At 40.0% G+C, this 12,329-nt stretch overlaps 1 non-coding gene and 1 pseudogene across 1 annotated transcript; one reads left to right on the forward strand and one right to left on the reverse strand.

Annotated features, from left to right (window-relative positions):
• The first annotated feature begins 9,665 nt into the window (after positions 1 to 9,665).
• Positions 9,666 to 12,329, forward strand: part of LOC105513926 — a 20,994-nt pseudogene continuing 18,330 nt past the window's right edge.
• TRNAK-UUU lies at positions 11,324 to 11,396 on the reverse strand. The gene has a single exon. It is a non-coding gene; the product is annotated as a tRNA-Lys (tRNA).

The raw sequence follows: 12,329 nt of genomic DNA on the forward strand, positions 1-12,329 counted from the left end.
TATGTCGAAACAAGGTTAAGAAAAGATGCTGTGCTTTGATGTGCACATACATAAACATCTCGGTGCATTAAAGAACAATATTGCCGCCAGCATGTCTCACCTCCAGCCTTAAGGCTGTTTTCTCCTATCTCAGCAAATAGAACATAGAATTGGGTTTTACACCAAGACATTCCATTGCCCAGGGACGAGCAGGAGACAGATGCCTTCCGCTTATCTCAACTGCAAAGAGGCCTTCCTCTTTTACTAAACCTCCTCTGCACAGACCCTTTATGGATATCGGGCTGGGGGATGGTCGGGTCTTTCCCTTCCTAGGAGGCCACATCTCAGGCTATCACATGAGGAGAAACCTTGGACAATACCTGGTTTTCCTAGGCAGAGGTCCCTGCGGCCTTCCGAAGTGTATTGTGTCCCTGGGTACTTGAGATTAAAGAATGGCATGACTTTTAACAAGCATACTGCCTTCAAGCACTTTTTTAACAAAGCACATCCTGCATAACCCTAAATCCATTAAACCTTGAGTCAACACAGCGCATGTCTCTCCTAGCAGAGGATTGGTGCTAGGGTTACATATTAACAGCATCTCAAGGCAGAATTTTTCTTAATACTGAACAAAATGGAGTCTCTTATGTCTACTTCTTTCTACACAGACACAGTAACAGTCTGATCTAGCTTTCTTTTCCCCACATAACGTCAGGTAATCCACCCGCATTGGCCTCCCAAAGTGCTGGGATTATAGGCATGAGCCACCATGCATGGCCAGCCCTCGTTTTTAAAAGAAAGTTTTATAATTTTCGAAGGTCAGAAAATGTTGATTTCTACTATTTCTATATTTTAGAGTATATTGAGAATTTTTTTGTGGGGTAGGAGCAGCTAATATATGAATAATTTTCTTGCATATATTATGCATATACCGTGGGAAATTTTCCCATTTCAGAGTGCAGACTTCAAAAATCTTTGCATCAGGCCTTTCACACATCAACCAATGAGCATCTGAGTTGTTTCCAGGCATATTTAATATTGTTAACAGTTCTATGAGCAATTATGCACATACTGCATGGTGCAGAGTTACAAGTGTTTTGTGTGTGTGTGTGTGTGTGTGTGTGTGTGTGTGTGTTCCTAGAAGAAAAATTGTCAATTTGTTAGATTTTGTAAATGTTTAACCTTTTGAGATAATGACAAACCATTTTTCAGGGTTGTAAAAATGGATGCCTCTCTTGGCAATGTATTAGGGATACTACTATATATCTAAATAGTCAACTGCTGTTATTTTTGCACATTTCATTTTAATCTGATCAAGTAGAGGTTAATAGTATCTTATTGTAGTGATGGTTTGTATTCCTTTATCACAATGAGGTTGAACATATCTACATATGTTTGGATTTATACATTTGAATTTTCTTCTAAATGTCAGTTTATTTATCTATTTGATTATTTCATGTATATATTTGACTTATTTACATGTGGACGTTTTGCTACATTTTTTTTAATCTTCCTCCTTATCTAATCCCTTGCAATTCAATTCAATTATTTGGATGCAGTTTAATCTTTCTCAGAGTAACTTGTGTTTTCAATTTAATCTGTAATTACATTCATAATTATCAAGGTTTTCTTAAACCTGGAGCATTTTTGTGTCTTGTTTAACCAGTGTTTCCAATCTTTACTACTTCCAATACATATTCTCATATATGTGGTAACCACTGCCTCTTGCTTCTCAAATTCTTTCTTCACCCTTCTCCTTCACCTTTTTCCCACATCAAAGAGGGTTGAGCTCTGACTGCATTTCCCAAGCCTGCTTCACATTTGTCTGCAGCTCAGTTTAGTCAACAAAATGCACTGGTGGGTGATAGGAGAGTAAAAGGAATAAAGGAGTCAGATAATTTCTACCACTGTCTGCCTGTTTTGGGCACCATCTATGGGAACAGCTGCATGTTCTCCTTCACTTTAGCTCTTACTGGACAGGACAAGTACGATTAAACCTTAAGCCAGATAATTTCAATTCCTAGGCTCTAATAATGCTGTCTCTTCCAGAAAGTGTGATGGTACTTGCTTCTATTTGCTGGGGGAGTTTAAGGATCTCTTCATGTGCAGAAAGCATTAGTTTTTGAATGTGAGTTAAATATTGGTAAAATGCTGAGATTGGATATTGAGCAGCAAAAGAGGTAGAGTTCACTTAGCTGTTTTTGCTTAGACTTACTCATCACCCATGCTCTTTTGTGCTCTACACTGCAATGACGTAAACTGCGTTTCCCAGACTCCCTTGTCAACTGACTTCTGGCTGGATTTAACCAATGTTAGGCACTGAATGGAGATGGAAGGAAAAGTGGAAACAGGGTATTCATCCCTCCTGGGCTTCTGCTACATCTTAATGTGTCAAGAGCCTGAAGGGTAAGCCTGCTGCGGCTTCAGGTTCTTCCAGGTGGCAGAGGCTTTTGGCCTTTAGTGATTTCCAGTTCTTGCTAATCTCTGTCCCATTTGTCATATCAGTTTCTCTATCACTAGTGTAGCCAATTTGTTGTATTAAATGTCTCCATCTTACTACCTAACTAGTGTATACACAGTCCTGATTGATTTGTATAAGTACTAGTAAGAATTGCAAATTTTGTTCTTGACATTTATGTCCTTGATCTTCATGGTGTTAATCTTTTTTTTTTTTTTTTTGACAGAGTTTCTCTCTTGTTGCCAAGGCTGGAGTGAAACAACATTGCCTTGCGTCACTGCAACCTCCACATCCCAGGTTCAAGCGATTCTCCTGTCTCAATCTCCCAAGTAGCTGGGATTACAGGCGCCTGCCGCCGAGCCCGGCTAATTTTTTGTATTTTTAGTAGAGACGGGGTTTCACTATGTTGGCCAAGTTGGTCTTGAACTCCTGACCTAGGCAATCCACCCACCTTAGCCTCCCAAAGTGCTGGGATTACAGGCGTGAGCCACCGCACCCAGCTCATGGTGTTAATCTTTACCCAACTTTGTGTTTCCCTCTATAAGAACATTATATTCCTGGCTTCATTCATTAAATACCCCCAACTCTCCTATGATCTGGCATAACCCTCAGTCAATATACCAGAGTTTATATATGTATGGGTTTTTCTTTAATGAGCTCTTTTTTGTATTTTGTCAACTCAAGATTTTATATCAGTACCTGTTTTAATATATGAATTTCTGGAATGTCTAATAAGTCCTGCAAGTTTGTTGGCAATTCTCTCCTTATTTTTAGTAAGTGTTCTTGCTATTATAGTTCCTATGCACTTCCATAAAATTTTACAACCAGTTTATCAAATCCTTGGAAAAACACTTTTCGAATTTATGTTGAAATTACACTGAATCAATAGATCAGTTTGGGAAGAAATGATATGGTTGAGATATTAAGTCTTCTTATCTGTAAACATGATATGTTTTTCCACTTATTTAAGTTTTCAGTTTCTATTTTGAAAATAAGCTATTTTGTCATTCTACCTCTTCTGATATTTTTAGAAAGTTTGTAATTTTTATCTATTTGTTATCTTCATCATTACGTTATTATTTAAGAGCTTGGTTATTGTGTTCCTTTAGACAATCTCTTTGTTTCCTTAGTTTGAACAATTAACAATGCAAGATTGCATATTCTTCCTCCCCGCCTCTCTTCCCTCTCACCCACAGCCAATTGTAATCAGTAATTTTACAGCTCTCAGTGTTTACTTTGGTGTAGTTAATTAAGCTCATGCATATAACACTGCTTCATTCTTAGTTGTAGTGGATTAAAAATGTTGCCCCCAAGTTTGTGTCCATCCAGAACCTCAAAATGTGACTTTATTTGAAAATAGGGTCTTGGCTGATGTAATTAGTTAAGATGAGGTCATACTGGATTAGGGCGAGGCTTAAATTCAATGACTGGTGTCTTTATAAGAAGAGAAAGCATACAGAGACATAGAGAAAAGAAGGCCACATAACAACAGAGACAGAGATCGGAATTACGCAGCTACAACCCAAGGTACACTAGAGGTTTCCAGGAGCCACCAGAAGCTAGGAGGAGGCAAGGAAATATTCTTCCCTGGAGCCTTCAGAGAGGGTGACTGCAGACACTTTGATTTCAGACTCCTAGACAACAGAACTGAGAGCAAATTTTTATTGTTTTAAACCACCCAGTTTGTGACATGTTATGGCAGTGCTAGAAAACTTGCTGATTTTCTCTCAGTACACACTTATTCAGATTTCTGATGCACATCAGGTTGCCTTTAATTCCCTGTTACATCAAATTGGTACAATTAATATCTTATTTCTGTGAAGCCACTTATTGAGCTCAGCTGGAATTTCACTGAAACACATTCCTAGGAATGGGATTTCTACTACTAAACGGCTATACAAAAATAAACACGTATTTAATGTCAATGCTGCAAAATCTAAAACCTAGACTTCAAGATCCTTCCTTTATGAAAGGAAATGTAGAAATAAATATATGTATATTTTTATCATGGTAAACAGAAGCAGAGGCCATCTAACTCACACTGGTCTGAGAAAAAATCCTGGGGGACGGTGACCTTGAGGTAAACCTATAATGAATAAACTTGAGTTGAAGAAGAAAGGAGGATATTTCAAGCATAGGAAGCTTTTTAAGTTTACTGTACTCCTTACTACTAATGAAGATTTCTTTGCTATTCATGACCTAGAACTATTTTCAGCAAAGTCGTAATCTTTTGCAGAACTGCCGTTTTCAGATTTTTGAAGCAACATGGGAAATCTGTTTTATAGAATCTTATAACAACTTTTTAATATGAAGATTAGCATTTTTTAGGGCCTCTGTCAAGAAAAAAACTCAGTAGTCAATGTATGAATACCACTTCAATAGAGTTTCTTTTTACAAAAGAGTTTCTTTTTACAAAAGAGTTTCTTTTTACAAAAAATTTCTGGAGGAGTCCTTGTTAGTATAGTGGTGAGTATCCCTGCCTATCATGTGGGAGACCGGGTCCCCGACGGGAAGACAAGTAGATGCTTTTGATTCCAACCTAAACAACACCAATGTTAGAAAGCGAGTCAGGCCTTAAGAAGGCCAATCTTAGAAAGCGTCTCTTTCTGGTTTTGTTTTATTTATTTATTTATTTATTTATTTATTTAGAGGGAGTTTCACTCTTGTTGCCCGGGCTGGAGTACAATGACGCGATCTCAACTCACTGCAACCTCCCTCTCTCGGGTTCAAGCGATTCTCTGCCTCAGGCTCCCAAGTAGCTGGGATTACAGCCATGCGCCACCCAGCTAATTTTATATTTTTAGTAGAGATGGGATTTCTCCATGTTGGCCAGGCTGGCCTCAAACTCCCAACCTCAGGTGATCCACCCACCTCGGCCTCCCAAAGTGCTGGGATTACAGGGGTGAGCCACCGCGCCTGGCCCTGGTTTTGTCATTTTAAGTCGGATTCCTGCGTATTGGTTTATCAGTGGGTTCAGGCAGCAAGCCATCATCTGATGGAAGCCCACTGCCACCTTCTCTCTGGGAAGAGAGGTCACCGAAAGCGCCAGTATTCAAAGTGTGTTCAGCTGGCTCTAGAAACACGCCAGGATCTCTAATTGGGAATTCTCATTCCTCGACTGGTTGGTTGGGAACAAGAAATGCGTTTTTCTTTGCCTTAATGTGTTCCAAGCATGCTAGCTGGTGAGAGTCGTTTGAGGCCGGCCTGCCACAGGAGTGACTTTGAGGCAGAAAGGGCTGAACTACTGGGGTGGGTGGTGAAGTTTACATTTAGGCTGCATCACTTGCAAATTGGGCGATGTCTTGGGTTATTCCATCTGTGAATTTAATAATTTGTATCTTAGGATTCTTGGGGAAATTAATAAGTAAATGATAAATGGAAAACTGATTAATAATCTATACAGGAAAGGCCGGGTGTGGTGGCTCACGCCTGTGATCCCAGCACTTTGGGAGACGGAGGCAGAAAGATCACGAGGTCAGGAGGTCGAAACCAGCCTGACGAACTGGTGAAATCCCGTCTCTACTAAAAATAGAAAAATTAGCCAGGCAGTTTGTCGTGTGCCTGTAATCATAGCTACTCGGGAGGCTGAGGCAGGAGTATGGCTTGAATCTGGGAGGCGGAGATTGCAGTGAGCTGAGATGGTGCCACTGCACTCCAGCTTGGGCAACAGAGCGAAACTCCATCTCAATAATAATAATAATAATAAATAATAATAATCTATACAGGACAGTAAAATGTAATATCTGGGGTTATATTTTCTATTGGAAATTAATTATATTTCTATCAGACAAAATTTATGTGAGTTGGTATAGACTAATATCATTTGCATTAGTATCAGTTATCTACAAGTCAACTTTTCTCCTGCGGAGTCCTAGAACAGTTTAACAAATAAAAATTTGGTGAAAGGTACACACTCACAATCAAGTAATTTCCAGAGGTCTATTAGACAATGCCCAACACTTCACTGAAAAGACACCCAATCATTTCTGTTGCCCGTTTCCAAGATTCTGACAATTTTTTGTAACACATGAAACTTTAAGTTGTTATGCACCATTTCAAATCGAGTTATTAAGGAGGAGTTAGCAGAGACAGAGACACCTTTAACCAGGTCACTCAGTTCTGTCCCTCTGTTTATCCAGTTGTAAATTTGGTCAGTGTATGTTTTTAACTTTATTACCACAGTTGGATGGGATATGTTAAGTCTTACTCTTTCCTTAGTTTATACTGTTTCTTAGGGACTTCATATGAACAAAGATGAGTGAAAACAAATGCATTCTCGGGCAGTTCTGCAAGATCTTTCTTCTCTCACTCCCTACTTGCTCTCCTTCGTTTAGAATATCTGTTGTTTGTGGTATGAAGAGACTTCAGCAGGCTTAAGTAGATGGCATTAATATTTCAGGATGCATGTTGCTTCTGTTGTCCAGGTCTAACAAAAAGTCCACTGAGTCAACTGAGACAGTCAAAATCTGCCAGTACAGAGATACAGCCAATCTAAGGCTCTGCAATCCAAGTGACTGAAGGAACTCACACTGCAGCCTTGACCGCTTGGGCTCAAGCAATCCTCCCACCTGAACCTCCCTAGTGGCTGGGACCACAGTCATACGCCACCATACCTAGCTAATTTATTATTATTATTTTTTGAAGAGACAGGGTCTCACTATTTTACCCAGGCCAGTATCGAACTCCTGTGCTCAAATAGTCCTCCTGCCACGGCCTTCCAAAATGCCGGGATTGCAGGCATGAGCCACTGCACTTGGCCCTCATTCCTTTTTATAACTACATATTACACCATTATGTGTGAAACAATAGTTCATTCAATAAATATCCTATGTTTGGTAGTTTAGGTAGTTTCCAGTATTTTGCAGTTTCAAGTAGTCCTGCAGTTAATGTGTGTAGATAGTTTCATATTGTTGGAAATGTATCTTAAGTATAAATATTTCAAAGTGGGAGTGCTACGTTGAAGGATGAGTAAGAAAGCAAGATGTTGATTGGCTTGTGGCTTGAGGTGTATGTATTTTATAATGCTAAAGGACTATCCAACTATTCTTAAGAGTGCCTTAGAAAGTGGTAATAATTTTGTCAAAGTTCAGCATCTAATAATAGAGGAGATAATTATATAATTTTATTTTTGCACATGAAGGGCAATAACCCATCCCTTTATTGTGAGGTCTTTTGTGAATGTTTGTATGTCTCTTTTTTTTTTTTTTTTAGACAGAGTTTCACTCTTGTCACCCAGGCTGGAGTGCAATGGTGCAGTCTCGGCTCACTGCAACCCCCTCCTCCTGAGTTCAAGTGATTCTCCTGCCTCAACCTCCTGAGTAGCTGGGATCACAGGTGTCCACCACTATGCCCAGCAAATGTTTTTATTTTTAGTAGAGACGGGGTTTCACCATGTTGGCCAGGCTGGTCTAGACCTCCTGACCTCAGGTGATCCACCCACCTTGGCCTCCCAAAGTGCTGGGATTACAGGTGTGACCCACCACACTCAGCCAAATGTTTGTATGTCTTGAGTGAGTGTGTGTGTCAAATAAGTCTCCACAGAGAAGAATGCCATCAATATAATATCACACCTATATTTCTGGAGAAAGTTGGTTGCAGTTAAGATCTTGCTGGCAAAGATTATGTGCTATGGCAAGGCATATGAGATAATCCATGGTAGAGAGGTAAAGGTGTACTGTGTTCCCTTACAGATGCAGGCAAACTGAGAAGATTTGAGGCATTGAAATAGCCACTAAACAAAACGTAGTAGACAAATCTATAACTACAGAGTATGTATCAGTTAACAATTAGATGGAGTCAGTAATTACAATAATATTTGGTATAAGGACCTTAATGGGTGGGACCATGGAATTAAGGTTACAGTAATCTTCCATTAGGAGGCATTCATGCTTTCCAAGTTTAGTAACAAGCTAACCTGGGCTGTTCAATGAGAAACTGTAGGGATAATCACCCCTTCTCTAAACAGAGCTTATACAATGGGCTCAATACTTGAAAGTCCTGTTTTAATTTATATTAAATTAAATATATAGTCAAAATATCCCATTACATGTAGCACTTTTTAAAATCTCTTTTCTACCATCTTTTAATACTGATAAAGCAATTTCCACAGTACTCACTTTGACAAGGCAAATGCTTACATGAGCAGAAAAAGTCAGAGAATGTAAAATTTGAGAAGGAAGAAAAACCTGAGTCTAATGTTCCCAGGCTACAGAAAACTCATGAAATCTTAAAATTAACTTGGGTTCCACTTCGCTTTGTATAGCTTTCACCCTTACATGCTCAGAGCTATGCCTACACTCACCCTCATATCCATCTCATTCTTTGGCCAGAGTTCCTAGGACATAATATTCAGAGAAGAAAGAAATGCAGAAGACTCTTGGGATGAAATGGAGGGGGATGGAGGAAATGGATGAAAACAGAAGGAAAATAAATCAAGAATGAAGAACAAAATTGTACTTCTGTGTTGAGTTGAACCAATTTATGTGAATCCATAGAACTGTTTTCCTGGCAACTTATGCAAAGTCAGATTGCACAGCAGATGCATGCTGGACCTACAACACAGACCTCGATGGGTGAAACCATACTAACATTTTCAATATGGCACTTGTGGACTCCAAAATTATTCTGTTTTCCCCAACTCTGAGTCCCCCAGGAGAGAAGAACAACACAATTTATGTAAATCACAGCCACTGCTTTCTGTTTCCTGCCCTGTCCCATATCTGACAAAATCTAGCCTTTCATCATTTTCCATGGTTTAGGTTTATTTGTTTATTTGTTTATTTATTTATTTATTTACTTATTTTGAAACTGACATTATTGCAGGAAACATTGTGAAGTCTCTTGTTGTGTTGGTTCTTACCTCATTGCTTCGTTTCTTCCTCTGCAAAGGTGCTCATGCATGACTGAAGGTCGAATATGACAGTGGCAGCAAATATTATTTTTTCAACATCCAGGTCATTCTTGTCTTTGAATGAGATGGACCTTAAGATAAGATGTGATGAAACATATTAGAAGAGGACATGGATTAATATGGAATCTCTGATGTTCAAGGTGATGCATTACCAAGTGATTCATTCAACTTTGCCCTTATGGATGGGAAAGGAAACACTTAAGTAGCAAATGAGAGGTAACAGAGAATGAAAGGTAGAAGAAAAGAGAAGACAAGAAGGAAAAGAAGAAGGGCCTAGGGAAAGGTGGAGGAGAGGAGAAAGGAAAAGTTAGCATTAGGATGGATGTGCTAAAAAGGGAGAAGCATGAGAGACATGGGAAGTGGTCTTCTACGTCTGCAAAACCCTTGGAAGTGGGCAGTCATTCCACTTCCCACCCAACCCTAAATAACCCAGGAAATCCCAATTGTGAAAGTGCAGAAAAAATGTTGAAGGGGACAACAGATTTAAATCCTGTCTTGTGTTGTAAGTTATAACTTTCATTCTTCTTTCCCTATGTTTTATTTTTATTTATTTATTTATTTGAGACTGAGTCTCACTCTGTCACCCAGGTTGGAGTCCAGTGGCATGATCTTGGCTCACTGCAACCTCCACCTCCCAGGTTCAAGCAATTCTTCTGCCTCAGCCTCCCGAGTAGCTGGGACTACAGGCGCATACCACCATACCACCACACCCAAGTAATTTTTGCATTTTTAGTAGAAATGGGGCTTCACCATGTTAGCCAGGCTGGTCTTGAACTCCTGCTCTCAAGTGATCTGCCCACTTTGGCCTCCCAAAGTGCTGGGATTACAGGGGTGAGCCACTGTGTCTGGCCTCTTTCTGTATCTTTTAAATTCCTCTGAAGAGGAAACCTTGTTCACTCCAGTCATTACTAAATTGGACACATCTCCTCAAGTTCAGGAAGAAACATGAGTCCCCAGGTGATTGAGACACACTTTGGGAGACCCTGAAAGTCTTTGAAACCCTGAATTCCTCTCACTCTTCTTATAGCTCTCATCATTTCACCAACTGAATTAGGACCTAAGAGAGAGCTGGAGGTTCAGTCTGGGGAACAGCAGACTTTTGACCTTTCAATACCTGTTTCTGCTAAAAGAATATTTCATTTTTATGTCAGGTGCAACCAGGGACTGACAATTCCTGCTGCCCTGCCTACTGAAGGATTTCTGAGGTCCACTTTGAAGGTGGGAAAACTTCCACAACTTTTCAAATACAGGGTTTCTCTGATAGAAATCTTGTTAGCTTTACTCCTCTTCTCTAGGGTACATATGACTTAGTGAAAATGAGGGAACAGTCATAAAGAACATGCACTTACTGTGCTCAGAGTATCCACTGGGTAAAAACCTCGACTTTTTGTCCAAAACCCATTTCAAGTCTTATAAAAATCTATAGTGCTGTACAGAGAAAAAATGCGCAGAAGCCCATTTCTGGTTTTGTTTTGTTTTGTTTTGTTTTTGTTTTTGTTTTTGTTTTTAGATTATATCTTAAGGTGAGGACAGTAGCTTTGTAACAAAAGCACAAAATGGATGACTAACAATTTCAAAATCTGTCTGGATTTTAGTTTGTAAGTGTTTCTTGCAGGGTTTTGTGTACTACCATCTTGTCTAAGACCTGGGAAACTCAGAGATGAACAAGACAAAGGCCACTGCTCTCAGAGTCTACATGCTACTAGGGTCCTCCCAAACTGCAACACCCTCTAGAATGAGGTAGTTATCCCCCACCAGGTAAGGGAATTTGAAAATGGCTATCCAATAACTCCAGTGCAAGTTGCTTGTTACAGTATCTTTACCATAACCCTAAATTTTCTAGCAAGTATGTGATTTAGTCTTTGGAGGGTATAAGTAAGTTAAACCTAGCAAAGCGTACGGCTGTTTCGACATATATGACAGAAGTTTTCTGTTTTGACTTCTCTACATGCTGCAGAAGTCAAAACTACACCTAATGCCTGAACAGGGACTTGAACCCTGGACCCTCAGATTAAAAGTCTGATGCTCTACCGACTGAGCTACCCAGGCCCTTCCCCACACACCTTCTTCATTCTTTAAATAATGTAATCCCATCAGTAATTGGATTGCCAAGAAAAGCTGCAGGAAATCCATGGTTTTCAGAAACTACCAGGGTTGTAGCTCAATCACCTAAGCCATTTAATCACCAAGCAGATAATTTAACCTCCACACTGTACTTTCATTAAACAGCCTATTCATGTACACAATTGCAGGGAGAATGAAGATTATTCCTAGATTGCCAAAGGGAGTTCGTTGCTCTGGGCAGAGGGGTCCTGGGAGACCGAATTTGCGGGCTCCCTAGCCATCTTGGAGGGAGGAACCAGGAGGTGGAGACGGTTTTAAGGAACGATTGGCCTAATTGAGGAGAATCCTCTAGAGGATTAAAAAAGTGTGGAAAGAAGATGAAGGTTCTCTGTTGCCCCATTTGGTATTTTTCCCACACTTTCAGAAGTGGAATGTCTAGGTTCTTCAGAGGCAGGAGGAAATAAAAATACAAGTCCCCTTCTAACTTTCTCTTCGCATTTTGTCTGGAGCCCCAACTCATTCAAAGACAGGAATGGCCTGGGAGTTCAGGAAACAGTGCTCGTGGTTTGTTCAGTATTCTTTAATTCTTGAGATATTTTGAACACCTGTAAAGAGGGACCATGGCGACAAAAACCCCACAGCAAATTTGGCAGAAGAGGAAGACAGGAAGAGACTTGTTCCATGAGGAGCTGTGCCAGACCTGGACTGCCTAACCCAGGACTATTTATTTTTGAGTCAGTAACTCTATTATTTAAAACATTAGGCCGGACGCAGTGGCTCACGCCTGTAACCGCAGCACTTTGGGAGGCTGAGATAGGTGGATCACTTGAAGTCAGAAGTTTGAAACCAGCCTCGCCAACATGGCGAAACCCGATCTCTAATAAAAATACAAAAAAAAAAAAAATTGTCTGGGCTTGG

Source organism: Colobus angolensis, unplaced genomic scaffold (genome assembly GCF_000951035.1).
Source record: "Colobus angolensis palliatus isolate OR3802 unplaced genomic scaffold, Cang.pa_1.0 Scaffold237, whole genome shotgun sequence".
Classification (NCBI taxonomy): Eukaryota; Metazoa; Chordata; class Mammalia; order Primates; family Cercopithecidae; genus Colobus; species Colobus angolensis.